Source organism: Anopheles stephensi, chromosome 2, assembly GCF_013141755.1.
Source record: "Anopheles stephensi strain Indian chromosome 2, UCI_ANSTEP_V1.0, whole genome shotgun sequence".
In the NCBI taxonomy this organism is placed as follows: domain Eukaryota; kingdom Metazoa; phylum Arthropoda; class Insecta; order Diptera; family Culicidae; genus Anopheles; species Anopheles stephensi.
Window position 1 is genome coordinate 12,812,226 of NC_050202.1, and position 19,538 is coordinate 12,831,763.

Sequence of the window (19,538 nt, forward strand, 5' to 3'; positions counted from 1 at the left end):
GTAGCGTGTCGGTTTCTCGTGCTCGAGCATGCTGAATGTTCAAGGGCTGGAGCATGGGCATCTTTGTCCCGTGTGTACAGAAACATATGTTGCATAATTTACATCCCCCTCCGGTCACATCTTGCTCGCAAGAGGCGTTGATCCTTTTTTGTGTGTGATTTTTTGGGATGAGAAACGCCCTCAATGCGCTTAAAGTGCTTTTGGAGCGTACATTGTTGTGGACGACGCCGAAAAAGAATATTGCAATTGGTTGGATTTGGTTCACAGTAAATTGTGTATTGTGCTCATTAAACTTTAACTTACATTCATTAATCAACCTGCAAGCGGAGACAATGGAAGAAAAAAGCTCAATTTTGTCATTTTCGGTACACTTTGACAGCATAATGACACAATTAAACATGCTTTTCTCTACATTGAAACGAATACGATTTGATCAGCAAACTATTGATCCAATCCAATAGCCAAAGCTATTAGGATCGCTGGTTTAGACCCCTACCAGTCTGGAACAATATCCGGTCATAGCTGGCGCCATTCAATCTTAAACCTTCGCCCATCGATCCCCAAGCCGAAAGTCTTCCACCCAAGGACCAGAATATTCCAATGACCAGATTGAAATAATGGTCTCAATTACGGCCATTAATGGCCGCGACGGGCCGATTTAATGAGCCCCGAAAGCGTGCGTTTCCGACGACCGCTGTTTACTGAAATTGTTATTTACCCTGCCAGGGTGGAGCGCTACTGATGATAAAAGGGAAAGGGACCAACGTTTGTCGTGTCACACCCCCCCCCCCCTCGATCGCCCCAAGCCCCCCTAGTAGCCATTGTTACGACTGTCCACTGTCGTACGGGCGCGTACAATCCCACGAGGATTTCAATGCGCGCGAGCCTTCCGGCTGTGGCCATTCCCACAGTCATTAAAGCGAACCGAACCAAGCGAACCGAACACTAGAACCGGCACCAGATCGGTGTGTGAAGAGAGCTTTCGGTTTTTGTGGATACCGGACTGTTGCACAAGACATATTGGGAATCCTATATCGTTCGTGGTTTTGATTCTTTTGCAAAAAGCATTAATAGATCATAAAATTTTCATTTTCATGCCTTCTTTTAAGAAATTCTTCTTACTACAAGTTCACTTAAGTGATTATTTTATTTTATTTTCTTGTTTTCTTCTCTTATTTCCTTCTTAGTCTTCATGGGCGGCCTCCGTTGGTTGATGCGACAGCGACGCCGGTCTACACACGGTTGGACCGGGGCTCAAATCTAATCTGGGCCGTTCCCCCATAGTGAGGAGTGACTATCCAACTATGCGGTATCCAATAAGTCTAGCAAGCCAGAGCCACCAGGCAACAAAAATCGTAATGCTTTCTCGCTCTATGTAAGTAACCTATCAAAGCGAGAAAGGATGATGATTTTGTCGCCTAGGAAATTTCAGGCATGATCAAGAAAGACGAAGAAGTTTTCTTGCCCAAATAGTGTAGATAGGTTGGCAAGCATTAACAGTGTCAACCTGTTTGCAGAATAAATATGGCGGACAAATATCAATTCGGTCTAGTAGAGATTTGAGCCCATTCGTGCGAGTTCGAAAATCAAGAACGTTAGTGAAGCTAAGCTAAGTGAGAAAGGCTAAGCGACTGAAAGGCTAAGCGACAAAATGAATGCATGCATCAAATTATCGATCTCTCAATATAAGGTAACCTAAACTTTTATTTATTTATTTATAATTCCAGTATTACGGCATGACGCCGTATAGTCAACACCGCATGTGTTGACGATTACAAATTCACAAATATTAACAAGGCATTTCCTCCCTGTTATTCTGCCTTATCCCGGGCATGCTCGGTTGTCGGTGTGTGGAGATTGCAGTGTGGTTGTTCATGTCTATTGTGGAGGTTGTGTTGATGGTTTGGTCCGGGTCTATTGCTTTCTGTTGCTGTGTTGGTGGTAGTGTGGTGTGTGGAACGGAACATCCTTCCGTGTAGCGGATCTAGACTGTTACAAAAACAAAAAGAAAACAGTAATCGGGACATTACAAACATTTGCCTGCGTACAGTGTTCCTCAAACTGCCCAGCAGTGATAGCCCAAGCTCGATCAAGCCAGCACCGAACTCAGAAGCTATCGGCGAGTTCCATCCCGTAACAGCAGGGTCTCTGCTAATTACGGGGTTGAACCCGCCGACCACCTCCGAACCCAACGCCAGCCAGGCCGGGCTCGCCCCATCAAGGCTAGACAGAGATGAAGAACACTGTTACAGAAAATTCTGCCTCCCTTCTTACGACAGTGCCGACTTTGACCCCGGATGCTGTTGCTTTGTCAACGGATCACCCGTGGCACTACAAAAAAAAAAAAAACACTTAACACTTACGACAAAGACAACACAACGAATAACAAAAAAGGAATCGCGGATATGGTTTGGTAGGATAATGGGGATGCGGAATCAAAGGATAAGGCCGTTGTCTCTGGCGAATTGAAAGATGAGCCTCATGTATGCGAGGTCTCTGGTCGCCAGCACTTCTCTAATTTCTATGCCCGGTCGTCTGCCGATGCTCTCGACTGCGCCCAACAAGGAGGGTCTTGCGGTTTCAAACTCCACGCAGGACCACAGAAGGTGATCCACATCGTGAAATCCGTCACCGCAGCCACACACCTTTGTCTGGGCCAGAGTTATACGCTGTAGATGAGCATTCAACGCGAAATGATTCGACATAAGTCGAGACATCATGCGTATGAACGCCCGGTCTACGGAGAGCCCACCGAACCAAGGCCGCAGGGACACTTGCGGAGAGATCGAGAAAAGGAATCGCCCGAGATCATCCGCCTCCCACATGCTCTGCCAGCGAGACAGGAAAAGCTGCTGTGGTAGACGAAGAAACTCTCGGGCCGAGATCGGACGGTCGTAAAATGCGCCTTGTTGGACGCCTGTTTTGGCCAGTGAGTCTGCCTTCTCGTTGCCGGGAATTCCACAATGAGAAGGTACCCAAATTAGCGAAATCCTGAACGCCTTGTCGAACATGGAGCCAAGCAATTCTATGATTTTAATGACAAGGAAATCCTGACTCTTAACAGCCTTCGGGGATTTTAGTGCTTCAATAGCGCTAAGGCTATCTGTAAAAATGAAGTACTGATCCGAAGGTCTCGCTGCTATAATCAATAGTGCGTACAAGATTGCGGCTAGTTCTGCGGTGTAGACACTACACGGCTCCCGCAATTTGAAAAATGCTTCGGCGGACTCACTAAAAACGCCGAAGCCGGTGCCTTCCTTAGAAGATGATCCATCAGTATAATACTGGCTACTTTGGTCTAAATGGCCATACTTATCCCTGAAAATGCCCGGAACTACCATCGGGCGAAGATCATTCGGTATGGTCTTAATTTCCTCGTGCAACGAGGAATCCGTTGTTAAAAGGGAACTGTAGGTCTCAGGAAGGGCAGCACGGTTTAATGCCTGTGGAGCGCTAGGATGCACTTGTAGGGCAACAAAATCTTCGTAGATTTTCAAGATCTTGCTCTTAGAACCTGTCTCTAGAAGCGCTTTAAAATTTTCTTCGATCAAGGGATTTGATACTGAAGAACGGACTAGAAGGCGAAGCGACAGCATTTCAAAACGAAGTTTTAGCGGCATCACTCCGGTCATCACTTCTAGGGACATGTTATGTGTGGATTTCATGCTCCCTAGTGCGAGTCTAAGACAACGATACTGTAGCCTCTCTAGTTTGAGGATATGCGTGTTGGATGCCCAATGGAAACATATGCTGCCATATTCCAACACGGATAGTACCGTTGTCTTATACAGTCGCAGGACGTCTGTTGGATGTGCGCCCCACCAGAATCCTGTGACTGTCCTTAGAAAGTTGATTCTTTTGCTGCATTTTTGCACCAGATGGGTGATGTGTGTACTCCAGTTTAGCCTTGAATTGAACCAAACACCAAGGTATCGAAAATTGTCGGTAGTTGATATCTTTTCACCGTACAAAAAGACATCAATTTTCGGGTCAAATAGTCTTTTCTCCTTGTTTTTCGGCGTGTCGCTGAAAGGAGAAAAGACTACCATCTCAGTTTTCTTTGCAGAGAACTTGATACCAAGGTTTTCAGACCACTCGGAAAGGTTGTCCAAAGTGGTTTGTAAAGCCAGTTGTATTTCGGCGGCGTCCCTGCTTGCAAAAGATATGACGCCGTCATCAGCCAATTGTCTAATGCTGCAGTTCGGAGCTAGACAAGAATCTATTTCGCTAACATAAAAGTTGTATAACAGGGGGCTCAAGCAGGACCCTTGTGCTAGTCCATGGAAACTGGTCCGCTTTAGCTGAACATGACCATTGTTGAAATTCATAGCTTTCTCCGACAAAAGGTTGAACAGAAAGTTATTCAACTTTGGACCCAGCCCCACATTTTCTAGTTTTTGACTCAGCTTGTATGGTGATACTGAGTCAAAAGCCCCCTGTATATCCAGGAAAATAGATCCCATGTTCTGCTTGCGTGCACGAGCAAGCTCTATTTCTGTTACCAGAAGGGCTAAGCAGTCATTAGTACCCCTGGCTTTACGAAAACCAAACTGGGTATTTGAGAGAAGGTTGTTCGATTCCAACCATTCTTCTAACCGGAAAAGAATCATCCTTTCAAGGATTTTCCTCAGACACGACAGTAACGATATTGGCCGATACGAATCGTGTCTTGATGGCGGTTTGCCAGGCTTCAAGATAGTGACAACTTTCACTTCTCTCCACTCTTGCGGGACGCTGTTGACCTCCAACATATTGTTGAAAATACTTAACAGACGCTTCCTCCCTATGTCGGGCAGATTTTGAAGCAATTTGCTACTAATCTGATCCAGACCCGGGGAGGAATTTTTGCTTGATAGGAGAGCAAGTGATAGCTCTACCATTGTGAACGGTGAATCCATCCTAGGGTCACTACCAGGCGCATGTTGTGTAAAGCTTTGCGCAGGAACGAAATCGGGGCAAAGCTTGTGGGCAAATTCATACAGCCACTCGCCAGAAAAGCTTTCGCTCTCATTGATGTTGTTGCTGTTTCGCATCCTTCTAGCCATTCTCCAAAGCGAATTAAGTGAAGTGGCGGGGTCTAGATTATTGACGTATCTACGCCAATAACCCTTTTTCTTCGCCTTCAACAGGTTTTTGCACGTTCTCTCCAGTCCTTTATATTGTTCATATAAGGACCTCGAGCCCGTGTCCCGGAAGGCTTTAAATGCCTCACGCTTCTTGGTGAAAGCCGCTTGGCAATCCTTGTCCCACCAAGGAGTGGGAGGTTTTTTAAATGTCCTTGCTTGGTGGGAGCGCCTTGTTTGGGCCTCAAGGGCGCACTTGTTTATAATTGAAACAAGTTTTTCGTACTCCTTGACAGGAGACAAATCTTCCAAGTCAAGTGAAAGCGAAGCGGCTATTAATTCGCCGTATCTCGTCCAGTCGATGTTCCTCGTTAAGTCACATTTAACGGGGATTCCTTCTACTGGACATCCTCCCTTGATGTAGGAAATTTCTATCGGCAAGTGGTCACTGCCGATAGGGTCCTGGATCACCTTCCAACTAAAATCCAGGGCCATTGCTGATGGACTTAGAGACAGGTCCAGTGCACTCGCCCTACTTTGAGGTGTCTGCATCCTAGTTGCCTCTCCTGAGTTGAGAATTGAAAACCCAAATCTGTCGCAAAAATCTCGGATGATAGGAGTGCGAATGTCATCCTTATCGCACCCCCAGTCAGTACCATGGGAGTTAAAGTCTCCCAGGATCAAAAGCGGTCCAGGCAAGACCACTGCTAAATTTCCAAGATCCTCTTTGAACTTTTCAATTTTTTCCTTTTCATTATTGGCTATCGGGGGGATATAGACGGATGCAATTGTCACGTGAAGAACGCCCAGTTTTGCCTTAACTGCGACAGTTTCTATCATTTCTTGTCTAGGGGTAGGTATTCTGGTGAAAGTGTGACTCTTTCGGACACCAATCAGTACCCCCCCACCCCTAGTAACGCGATCTTCACGGATTATGTTATATCCCGGGAAGGTTAATTTAATTTCATCCGATAGCCAAGTTTCACAGAGGGCAAACACATCGCAGTTGTGTTCGCCCACTAATGCTTTAAAGGAGTTTAGCTTGCCAAGTAAACTCCTACAGTTCCACTGTATGATAGTAGCCGTAGGAGCCATTAATCATCCAAACGGACCATCATACTTAAGCATGGCCATTGAGCCAGCCACTGTTTGATCATCCCCTTCAGGAAAGGAAGGGCCCAAGTTGCGATCATATGCAGATGCTGCGGGAGGTTAAGGGTCAAGAGGAGGGATTCTAGGATCTCGGAAAGGGACGGTGTAGGGATCCTCGGGAAGCCCTTGGGCTCAGTTGGAAAAGCTAGGTTTTCCAAAGGAACTTCGGCCCGAGGTGATCGCTTCTTCTTGGGCTGCTTCCTGGCAATTTGGGGGGCGGGAGTTTTGGGATCAGCGTCACGTTTTGGGACGGGAGGAGAAACTTTAGCGAGGCGCTGTGGTGCCAATGGTTTATTTTTCGTCTTTAAGACCTTCCGTTGTACCTTTTTATAAGGTACTCTCAGTGCTTTTACCGATCACGGTGGCACATGTTCCAGTGCAGTCGGATTGGCCTCGCCATTTGCAGCCGTGTTATCCAGCACTGCAAAGGGGTTCGATGCGTTTGCTCCCTTTAGAGCATCGCTGTATGAGCCGCGTGCCCGCTCGGCTACCGTTTTGGTCTGCTCCCTTTGCAGTTTCCGGTACACTGGGCACAATGCAACCTCATGCCACTCCTCCCGACAATGCGAACATTTTTGGGATGGGGCTTTGCACTCCTCGGTAGCGTGAGCCCCTCTGCATTTTCCGCAGCAAATCTTGCGAGTGCAGAACGGATCGGCATGTCCAATCCGGCTGCACTTCGAACAGGTGGCCACCCTTGGCACGTATGGCCGGTTGATAGGTATCCGGAGGCCTTCTAGGATGAGGGCCTGCGGAAGTACCGTTCCCTCAAACGTGATCCGGAGAGAGGAGGTCGGAATATATTTTTTTTCGACCTTTGTTGATGGGTCTAGCTTGAAAAGCTTTTTCACCTCAAGAACTTTTACCTTTGGAGTATCTGGTGCTAGAAAAGCTCCCACCCCAAAGTTCAAAATTTCCTCCTCCGGGTAATCAAAATCCTCAATCACGCCGGTCACTTCAACCAGACTACCAGGGATGTAAACCCGGTAGTGCTCCGTATAATCTGGATCAGCCGCAATTACATTGGCTTGAGCCCGGTCCTTTGCGGTGACCCTGATCTTATTAGGGCGCATCCGAAACACATCGGCAACGCCCGGGTACTTTTTAAATAACGATGCCGCGATCGTCCTCACGTCGAGCTGTTTAGTGCGTGGCATAAAATACACCAATGGCTTACCCTCCCACGACACCGGGTAAGCACGAGCTCGATGCTCAGATTGCTGATCATTATTTTTCGCCAGCGGGGCACAAAAACTGTTTGTCGGCGGGGCACTCGATGCCTTCGAGGAAGAAGGCTTCTCTTCCAATGCCACCTTTTTGGTGGCAGGAGCGGCCTTAGGGCGACCAGGCTTACGCTTCACATTCGGCTCTATCTCTCTCTCCGAATCCGATAAGTCGGTCCCCATGTTAGGACCGGAGACAACGGGGGAAGTAGGGGAAGACAAACTTACCGATATACACGATAAGCAAACACGCGCGCACGAGCACACACACTCACACACACACAAGACAGTTCACGATCGATGCGACGATGCAGCGTCGATACGCTTGCTTATCGCAACGATCGGCAGATACACACACTCACAACACTAAGAACACACGTTGATCGGGGCTAGGCGCCACACGATCGATCAACACAAACTCCGAGCGAATGCCGGAGAAAGGCGGAGACACCGATTAGTGCGATACGGGTAATCACGTTGATTACGCAATCGCACACGAGGACAATGACCACTCTCTGCCGTACGCAAATGATCCGTTTGGCGCTCCACAGCGAAACACGTCTAATCGCCACGGAAGCTGGAGGCAGAATGAACCTAAACTTTTATCGTCAGAATTATATGAATTTTGCAACTTAATGCAACGCTTTAACAACTTTTACAAATCCTATTTTTTATTGATTCAGTTAAATGATTGCTCGATGGTCATTATATCCAAAATATGTGAAAAAATACGACCACAAATCTTTCAAACTGTTCATTTTTATAAATATTTTAAGCAAACGGTTTTGAATTAAAAATTTGCACAAAAGTAAATTCGTGTATTGGAAATACTATAAATAATTCTACATGAAACTCAAAAATAAAACAAACCTTAAGAAGAGAATCTGGTTTCAGCTAAATCAAATTACTTTGAGAGGAAAAGGCTCTAACAGTAATCATTTCTTTTAGTTGTTTTTAAATGATAGAATTAATAGGTTTTTTGATGATAGAATTAATAGGATAGGATTAAATAGGTTGAAATTAATGCAATATTTCCACTAGCTTGATAAAAGCTTCTAATTTGAAGCCGATAATTGTAACCCTTAAAATTCAATTCTTCGCTCATACTCAAAACTAGCGACCGCTTATGAGCGTCCTTTCTACAGCCGGCTTCATTTTTGCTGGTCACAATCTTACGAAGCCCGTTCTACGCAAAACCGTCCGTCAATTGCACACTACAGACGGCGAAAACGCAAGGGATCTTTTCGGACGATAAGACCGAAAGCCGCTTCTCCGCACCCATCCCCCTAAAAACATCCCTAGAACCCCAGCAACATTGGGCCGTATGCACATTCGTGTTGTCATTTCGCCCGCACTTGCACAATGTTTGTTTCGGAGTTCCCGCCACGACAACCCCCTGCAACATGCTAACTATCCTGCGCCCGAAAAAAATGCAGGACCCTTTCACCACTACCACGGTTTGATGCTACCATCGCTCGTAGTTCCTCTGAACAGTTCTCTCCCGCATACATACCGGAGCACACACACACACACACACCAGGAAAAAAACAATTCCCCAAAAGAAGAAATAATGGAAGCTTAAACAGGGATAAACTCGCAGCACTTTGCAGTGAGCCTCACCGCAGCATTTTGACATTGCCACCGGCTGTCGGCCCCTGGTTTCGTTTCGGGCGTCCTAAACCTGCGCCCGCCTGCATTTTATCCGGCCAATCCGGTCCGGGACGAGTGCGAGTTTTTGCTCGGTTGCTTGCATCCAGGGCCCGGGATCCCGCACTCCAAATATTGCCCGGACCTCGCTCATGGTGGGCGAACCGCTCAACCGCTCATGGTGCGTTTTGTGTTGTTGTTCTACCAGGAAGGCGTGCTGTGTGTGAGTGTCTGTCTGTTTACGGACTGAAGCGGGTGAGCTCGAGCCGCTTGTGTGTTATCGGCAGTTCGCGCTGGCACGGAAAATGCGGGAGCGCAAAATCAAAGCAGCTCTATCTGCCTCTGGTCCGTGGGCATCCCAGTGGGGAAGGCAAGTCCGTCCGTCCGTACCACGACACAACCAGTGGCAGCATCAGAGCAACCGAAAACACCGAGGCCTTTTGCGGAGGGGGTAAAGGATATTATCCGTACGCGACGAACGCTCAAGGATATGGCGGTCCCGGTGTGTTACGCTTCTTCCGAGCTATCGGCACATTTTCAAGATACAACCCGCAGCCTGACGCTGAGGTACTGAGGCTGAGAGAGCCTAACGGGTAGGGCTTTGTTTGCTTTAGTCCTTTTGCTGAGTCGAATCCCCAAAAACAGAGCCCTTAGAAGTGCAGGGTAGGATATCGTTTGCGCCAAACGATGGGGCCCACTGTCGAAAGAAGCTGTGATGCAAACCGGGAAACTGCATCGTCCAAAGCGTATCTCAGCATATCTGTGTGTCTTGTTGTTTCTGTCCCGAGCCGAAGCCCGTCCTGATGTGTTTGGATATTTCAAGTACGCAGGAGGTACGCGCCATGCTACGCAGATGGTGATCTCTGGAGGCCATGAAGGAAGCAGCCTAGCCTACTGCAGTTCGTCTTCGCTTCCCAAAACACTGCTAAGGAAACATCAACGAAACGCAACGGACCAAGTCTAGGACACTCTACCGGTACCGGAAGACTTCGTCGCCGGACCTGCAAAACGCCGGACATTGGAAGGCAGTCCGTTTGCATATACAGGGTTTTTTTTTTCCTTCCCCGAGGTTCGCGATGAATTTGCCTAGCTCGATGCGTCTGGAACAACAACGGATGCATCTCAAATTGCACTGCTCAGCAGCAGCAGTAGCAGCAGTAATTGCGTACGGCAAATGGCGCCAAACCTTACCGGGGGCCCAGTGTGGTTCTTCCGGTGCTGCAGTGCCGTCTAGAGAACAAGGGAAAACATAACCACACTTTGTGGAGTTTGAGACGCCAGAACGCACTGATGCGCCGCTTGTTTGAAAAACGGACCAATTTTTCGGCAGGTAAGGTACACATTGCTTTCCAAACACAGCACGAACGGTTATTTTCTTTTTTGCGAGAAGGCCCAAAATGGAGGATGTGGTCACTGGATGGTACGGTTTCAGGGGGAAAAAAAGCATCACATAAACGAATATTTGCATTTGACTTGCTAGCGGGCATTCTCGGGAATAGCCTCAGGACCATTTGTAGGCAATTTTATCTGCGAGATAAGGAAAACATGTCCTATTCTTGGTATCTTTGAGGTTTTCATTTTGTGCTTCAGCAATCTACTAAGAGAGTCTGGCATGACGTTTCAACCCAGGGTTATAAACTATCTTTAGAAGCTTCTCATTTTGCCATTTGGAATGAATGTTGTCAATCAAATGTGACAAAATACTAAATATTGCATAACTTCTGTGTTAGACATTTAAAATTAAATAAATAACAAATTTAAATTAAGTATAGAAGATTAAAAAATAAAACAAAAAATTCGTTTTCCTAACAAGCTACACTCCCATTTCTGTTACCGAATTACTTCTACAAATGTTTTACATTCCCTCCTCATTCTTCCTGGAACGATCAGCACCGAACTTCCATCAGCATAATTCAATCACCAATTTGTCTACGGGCTGTGACTGGCGGGGCGTGCGCCACCGTCTGTTTCCAAGCCGTCGGACAAAACACGGCTGTGTAATGGCTGTGAAAACCCAAACAAAAACAACATTAGCGTAACCGACAGTGCGATCCCAAATATCTCGTGCCAGACCACCACGGGCCAACAAAAACCCGGAGGGGGGGGGGGGGGGGGGTTGCAGCGAAACGGTCGAAGATGACTGGCAGCAGCATGTGATGTTGTGAGTCGAGACATGGCGCGAAAGAAAACGACACCCAAGAAAATGGACTCCCCGGGCGAGGTGAGCGTGTGTGTGTGTACGATTTTGGGGTGGAAATGGTTCATGTGGGGCGATGCAAACTGTCCAGAACGTTAGTAAAAATGGCAAAAATACCAACCAACTTAATTAACCCATGCATGTGTCAATCGTAATTGGGAGTCATTGAACTAATGGGAGGAGTAGTATCAACAACAGGTCAATCCCAATTCTGGTATGCTAGTAAAACAATCTTTATCAGTCTGTAAATCAAATTTTAAAGAAAAAGTAACAAATCTGCTGTATTTTATTGTTTTTGAAAAATCGCCTTTCAAATTCTATTTATTTAAAAATTATAATTGTATTTAGTAAAAACCTGAAATAATGTAAATTAATGAAACCATAAAGTGTTAAAAAAAAATGCTCAGAAAACGAATGAATTGATTCATTTGATAAAACTCAAATTCGAAGAAAACTAAAACAAGTCAAGTAAAGAAACAAAACAGGAAACAAAATGATCACACTTTTTGCCGAATAATTAGATATGAACAAGAGAATGAAATAAAAGTAATGATATAAAGTAATTTTAAAATACAAAAAAATAACTTAAATCTATAAACCTGTTACGTACTGTAACCCTATACAAAACGTATGAAAGGAACATATAGAACAGAAGAGAACAACACAGTGGATAATCAATGGATAAATGATTCTAGTTCAATATAAACGAAATTTCAAGTACCAAAGATTCAATCCTCAGAAATAATCAACAGAATCAGATCATTCATCAAAAATCGGAAAATCATCAAAAAATTATGAAAAGCAAGACCAGGTTTCTCTATATCAGGACACAAATATTTGTCACGTTCTAAAATTATTTTATGTAACTGAAATGTAAAAATTCAAAAAATCAAAAAAAAACTACAAATATTGTAAAAAAAAACTGCATCTGATAACAAGTGTCACTCAGAGCAAGTCGTTTAAAAAGGTTCATTACATTTATGGTTCAATTAGCCCATAAAGCAGTTAATCAGCAGATAGCCAAAATTTTTCATTTCTCCTTTCCGATTGTTTTATGCTACAACAATCTAGGTCTTTGCCTTCTACCTTAATCCCATCGTTCATCGGTCCGTGAACAGCGAAAGGCCCGAGAGAAAGAATCGAAAAACCTTCTTCGGCAAAGGATCACCCCGTGGGATAAATGTGGGCAAGGCCGTTTCAGGATGCCACACAGCACACACAGCCACAGCCACGACATATTTACCGTACCATGTGCACGAAGGAATGTGTGAAGGGCAAAAGGCAACCACCAACAGCAACAACACACACACACACACACACACACACACACACACACACACACAGCAAAAAACAAAACGGAGACGAGCACGCTGTAAAACAGCTGAACGAAACGATGCTAAATTGCAGCAACAGCCGCTTCCGGCTGGTAAGTTCGACAGCCAGGGCAGCTTGTCTGCCGGTGTAAGGAGCCTCTCACACACGTACACACACTCATGCTTCTGTATAGACACACATACAAGCGGGAAAGAAAAGCCATCCCAACCGAGAACGGCTGATGCGCGTAAACGCTACGTAACGTACGCGAAAAAGAAAAGCGAGCACCTCTGTCAACATATGATCACATAAATTTCCGAACCGATGCGAGACAGGTGTAAGTTAATGCCGTGCTGCCAGCGTGTCGAAGCAGATTCGGGGATGTGTTTTAGCGGCGCCTAGAACGTAGCACAACTCCCTTAGCTCTAAACATTATCCCTTCTGAGAAGTGATGCCACTCTGGTCCGCGTACGTGACATGGACAGCGTGTCAGCTATTCTTGGTAGCAAGCCGGCAAGATACTTCTACTTAATGTGTCTCCACACCCGAAGCCAAACCTCCCGTTTTCTAAAAACGATTAGTTCTGCACATCATCCCATTGCCGGCCCCGAAAAACTCCCACTCGGGCTCCGGTCTCCAAACCGAACATCCCATCACAAACTGCATCCAAAAACGTGTGCAACGAGCTGACATTAAAGATGCAGACCAGTGAAGTAGGCACAAACCCTTTGCGCGGTTGGTCCGTGGCGCTATGACGACTTTGTCCGACAACGGACGCCGAGGACCGAGAGCGGGACCGTGTCCTCATCACCAAACAACAGAAAGCTGGGAATCTGATCCTTCACCCTCCGGGAACCGTAACACGTGCGGACGTCTAATGGATGGTCTTTTTGGCGGGTCGGTTTGTGGTGCTCTCCCACTCTCTCTCTGGTCCACATGCCTGCAGTAACTCTTCCCTCCTCTAAGAAGTCCTCTAGTGAGTCCCAAGTCTCAAGGAAATGTAATGTTTTTGCACGATGTTTATTTTCGGTTGCGTGATGCACGGCAATCATCGATGGCGACGACTCCACCGGCTCACTGGGTGAAGGAGAGGAGGGGGAGGATAAGTGGGCAGAGAAGGGTGGGCAATAATAATCATACCACCCAAGAAACTTTGCCGGTTCTTCAAGACCTCGCAAGTGCAGCGGAATTTCATCGGTTCTCCCCTCGTACACACACACACCGAGTGCATCCTGTTGTGTGCAGTGGGCCAACTGCTTTGATTTATGGTCACCCCTAATCCGGTGACATGGACGATGGAGGTGAGTTCACTGGGCGAGGAGTGTGTAATTGGTTCGTTCTAATTTGAGAAAATTCCACACACCGAAACGCTAATGGAGTTTGTTCGCTAGACAGTTATGGGCAGCTTCGCTTACCTTTTTCCGTTCCTGGGACACGTTGTCACAAGCTGGGGACGTTGAGACGATGGGTGAGTTGATTTCTTCCAAAGCCGGCAACTGAAACACTTGCACCCAAACACCCACTCAAAGCGTTCCGAAACCAAAACTTCTTGATAGCCGGGAAAGGATAACGACGGAGTGAGATAGCGCGACAGACACGCAGAGAGAGTGAGAGAGGTCGTGAACGCGCGCACGTGTTTCACCGGAAGGCGTTCTGTTTCGGGGTGGCACACGCTGAAAAATACGTTCCTCACAAACCTCCCCAGCGCAAGAAGGGATGATAAACAGCTGATCCGTCGAAGGCGTTGAGCTTTTTCTCACAGACTCACGATAACAACACTTTCGCACCGACTGGATACTGCTTCCGGAGCGTTGGAAACGTTATCATCACAAGACTTTGTTGTTATTTTGAATGCTCTCCTTGGACTTAGTTGCTCGTCAATAGAAAATGCACACTCGTTTTGACTTGGACATCAACACACAGCAAACTTGAGAGCCAATGCACCTGCTGTACCTGGCAAAACCACACGTGTGGCAATCTGTTCTGCACCAGCAATTTCTTCGCAACCATCAACAGCCCAGCCCAGACAATCTTGTGTCCACCCTTGAAAGGTTGGTGTGAGCTCTAACGCTGAGCCGTTGTGCCAGCATGTGAAGCAGCAGGGCACAGACCAAAAAAAAAGGGGCCTCAACGCGATACGGCTGTCCGCATGCAGCTGCCACTGCACTACCACCTAGGCACACACAAACACACGCACACACAAACTAGCCGGCAGAACGAACGCAACGCAGCTGGCACATTATGTTTTCCCCTGGCTTTTGTTCGCGACTTGGCGGATGGCTAAGAGATAATGATGCGGCACAGATGTTTACAGCCCGCGTTCCGGACAGCGTTTGAGTCGATCGACACCGCGCGATGATGATGATGCTGCTACTGCTGCTGCACACGACTAGCCGCGCTGCTGGCGAGCGACCGTATAACCACAACCGGCACCGTACACGGACACGACGAGAATGGAATCTGGTGAGCCGAGTCGGCTGTACCGAACCCGACTACCATCGGCGAACAGAACGATGCCGGCGTGAGCATGCGCTGAGAAGCATGCATACGCGTGCGACTATATGGTGAGAAGAGAAAAGCGGTGAAGCTCACTGTGCGAGACGGAGCGCGTACAGTGGGTAGAATTCGATTCCGTACACTCTTGGATGGTGAGCTGTTGAGGATGGGAATATTTACCCTGTCTCTTGGCTTATTCTTGGGACACTTATTTCAATTTATTATCATCATGACAATGTTTTTCATTATTTATTTTAATGCACTCAACTGTTTATTGTTCATTTTTTATTTTTCTTAGGAGAAATACAGTGTTATAATTTGATTATAGTTTCTCTAATTATGTTGTGCTGTGCAAAAGATTTGTCATTCTCGTCTTCTTGCTCATTTTTTCCCAAAAATTTGTTGTACGAATCAGCCTTAAAGTATGCAAACTGCGGCATTAATTGAAAAATATTGGCAAAGATTGCGACATCAAATATCTTTCGAATGTTTAGATATACGTTTGATTGATTTGAATTTATTACTCAAATTGTCGATCACTCTTCGTAAAAGCTTAGTAATGAAAATTAAAAAAAAAAAAACATTCTTCTTCTTCCTTGGTACTTTAAAACCCGGCTTTCTGTGATTTAATTTAACACGTAGCAAAGTAGTCAGCCAATCAGTTTATCAATTGCTCCTGCAAATATTCAAAATTCAATATCGAGAGCTTATTAGGACTAGTTTGGTGATTTAGGGCTAGCGATACTGGTGTTACCGATGACAAAACCCCCCAAAATTGTATTTTCAAATAGGAAGAAGAACACCGTAACATTTAAATTAGGCCCTGGGTAATCTGTAACTTTGTTGTCGCGATGGCAACTTTTTTTTTAAACTACCGATTTGACAACATATTGCATACCTTCAGGCGATCATACTCATCTACAAAACAAACAAACTCACTCACACGAAAAAAAAAAGCTCTAACCACTCCCTGTTGCACTCATAAGTGTGTAAGAAAATTAAGTGTAAAAGATACCCCATACGAACCGCGAGTGAAACATAAAAAGGAAGCAGGAAAAACAAAAACCCCTGCCTTCGAGCAAGCATGCATTCGAGCGAGGAATATTAAACGTGAGGGTATAACAGCTTCATTACCACCTCCCTTGGCACTCTTCCCTCACCTAACCCATTCCACCGTACCTCACATAAGCATGTGAGGTATTTATTTATATTCCTATACCAATAGGACAAGTAGCCCGATTACGACGCCAATGATGATGATGATGATGATGGTTGAATGAGTATATGTTTTGTCAGGAGGGGGTGTTGCTTTACATTCGACGCGCAAGAAGCGTAAAGATTAAATCATGAATGAAAAGCTGGTCGGTGGTGGTAGTGCCGGCCGGGGCGGTACCGGTGATAAATATGTTGTTATTCGTTTCATTTCACTCTGTCCCCTTTAACCCGGGGTCGAGCACGAGCTGTTTTACACGGGTTTACCAAATATTTTGGGCATGCTTTCGTTGTCACACCTTTTTGCACCAGCACCGGCATGGAGGGAAGCTTCGTTTGCTGCAGAAGAAACTGTTGCATGTCATCGACCATTATGCTGTGACGCGCTGTGGAAGGCGATGATAATCTCGGTTTGTATGAAATAACAAGAATCGTTTCTATTGGGTACAATTATTTGGATGATTGTTTGAGCTACATAAAGGCAGTAGAAAATAGGTTTATTTACATCACTAAAAGGTTTTTAGCTTGATTCATTTATTCTATGTTCTTTATTATTTTGTGCTTTAAGTTTCATTGCCAAAATAATATGAATTCAACCTCTTTTTTCAGTGTTTTTGTTTTTCATAATTCGTTATTTTTACATTTTTCCTTGATTTTTATCTTTTTTATACCATAATGCTTCTCTTATTTTGCAAAGAACGACGTTGCTATATTTCTAACGTAATGTTTCATTCAACAAATTTCTTTTTACATTTCTAACTAGGTGTTTGTTTACATTTTTTCTCTTTCTTGATTTTATTTTAGTTCTTTCATGAGTTTCTTCCAATGATTTCAATTATTAAGAAGTCATATTTTATCCTAAAGCAACACAACTACCTCCTCCATTAGTCTGTGAGATACATTTTATTGCTAAAATTTTATTTATTGATTTTATTTACGTAACGTACATTTTTCTGTAAAGTTTACAAATAAGTTATGCTTTTCATTAATATTTTTTCATTTCTCATTTCAAGTATTATGATTCTGTACTATCGTTTCTCCTTCGCTTTTATTTACTTTTATCAAAGTTTTACAATTTAACATGTTTGTTTTTTAATTCTTTTCTCCAGTTTTATCTTTTTTATATAATTCTACGACATTGACAAAAACCATAGTAATCCGCGTTAATTTTGTTTAATTTGGCTTTTCAAATTGATTAACAAATACTGTATTTTTCGATTTCAAAGATCACTTTACTTGTTTTATTTAACCTTGTTTGTGATTCTACTGGTTTGATTAGTACTTATTATTCTCTTATTCTTTTATTTGTTGTCATTTATCTTTCCTCTTAAGTGCCTCTTAAGTTTTACTTTTGATTTTTTTTTTATTTTTACTTCTTTTGAACTGTCTCTACAATTTTATTTATTAAATTAATTGCATTTTTCCTGTATTTTGAAGCTCGAACTAAAGTAAACTCTTTATCAATTTATCTGTTACACTTACCTATTCATCTGGTGACAAAATACTTGAGATGAATACAATAAATATTGTAAATTCTATAAAAATAAATTTCAGTCTTTCACTTCATTCAACCAACCTGAACATGATGATCAACTTGCAAACGATTTGCGTGCCACAATTCAAAATGATTCCTGGATTTAACGTATCAAAAACGGAACCGCGATGCGCGATTTGTGAATTTCCTTCCGTACGCCGCGCGCCACTCTTAGAAATGAAACAACTTGGTAGAAAACCCGGTGTGTGTGTGTGTGTGCTTCCATATCGGTTTCGGACAAAACGAACCGAAAACGGGAAGGAAAATCCACCACCACCACAGCAGCAGCTACTACCCATGAATGGGCGTCAGGGGTGGCACAGCCTTTTTCCCACGGAACTTTTAGCCCACGGAACTATGGGGCCAGGGCGCTAATAAAACTTCTGCCATGCAGCCCGGCTGTTGCCACTGGGTTGTGGGGATATATTTGTTTGGACTTTTTTTTTTTGTTGGTTGCCGCGCTCACTCTCGTGTTTGTTTCATTAGAATTCTTATCTACCGAGCACACCCAACACCACATGGTCTTTCGTGTGCCTGCTGCCCGGTTGAGGTAAGGTCCGCGAGGAGCACTTACTGTCTGCGAAAAAGCCCTTTGCCGGGGAGAGGAAAGGGGAACGAGCGAATGAGAGAGGGGTGGTTTGCGGTTTGTGCCGTATGCCGTGCCGATTATGGTGAAGGGTGGCGAATCCGGACGCCAGGTTCCCTCCAATTCCTAGGGCAACATTTGAAAAAGCATATGAAACCCTTTCGGTTTCTGACTGCCACCCGTCGCTCGCCCTCGGTCACCTTCCCCACCCGGGACGGGATGTTGACTGTGTTGATTTGCATGTGTACTATTTCCCACATCCTCAAACTCCCGCCTCAAACAACCAGCTCACCCATGGAGCGCTGTGAGGAAGTGGGAGAAAAAAGACAAGATTTTTCTTCGCTGCCGCTCCTTGAGCAGTTTCGCTGTTTTGCCATTTGCTTGCTTTCCCGCCAGCCAGTGATGGTGATTGTGCTAGGTTATGCCCAGTTTGAGCAGTATTGAATTTTTCATGCACTTCGTAGTAATAAAGCAACGCTTTTTATAATTGCACAATAGTATCATCAAACATTCAAGGAACATGGCTCAGCGCCATAGGTGTTTCCCACGTCGAAGATCAAAGGTTCTTCAAACAGGTGAATGACGGAAAAAAATGCTGCAAAATAAGGGAAACTTAAAAAAAATATTCTTTTACATTAATTTGCGACATTTAAAATTTAAAATTTCTTGCTCAAAACTGAGCTTTAGCACACACATCCACATTATAGCCAACCAATCGGCACAATCAACAGCGTAGGGCACATCTGATTTTCCAGCCCAACAACATCTGCGTTACATCTGTTCGAATTGCTGGGCCGTGTATCATATCGTACTCGCAAGCGGAGCGATGATGTGATGCCCCGACAAGGACTCCGCACTGAACAGGCGCGTATGATGGTTTGATTCACGTTTCTTTCCCATTCTTTCCCTCCGATTAATGCCTCATTTTAACAAATCCATTAAAGCGATTGAATGCGAACTATTCTTTTGTGCGAGTGTAATCCACTCGTACAGCTGTCATCAATTTTTCTGTCCATGTATTTGTTTGCTTTTCGCTCATGTTTGTTTTTTGTTATTGATTTTATTCACTTTGCTTTTTTGTCTTATTTTGCATTGTGTTCGTATTTAATGAAAT

At 44.8% G+C, this 19,538-nt stretch overlaps 1 protein-coding gene across 3 annotated transcripts in view; it reads right to left on the bottom strand.

Annotated features, from left to right (window-relative positions):
- The window catches only part of LOC118504078 (protein CBFA2T2), a 79,981-nt gene extending 64,903 nt beyond the window's left edge, over positions 1-15,078 (bottom strand). For 2 of the 3 annotated variants that reach the window (XM_036038143.1, XM_036038142.1), the window contains exon 1: positions 14,012-15,072. The gene's annotated coding sequence lies outside the window, so the exon portion shown is untranslated. Of the gene's footprint in view, positions 1-14,011 lie in introns of all 3 variants that reach the window. The other variant, XM_036038144.1, reaches the window with a different exon arrangement.
- Positions 15,079-19,538: the final 4,460 nt, after the last annotated feature.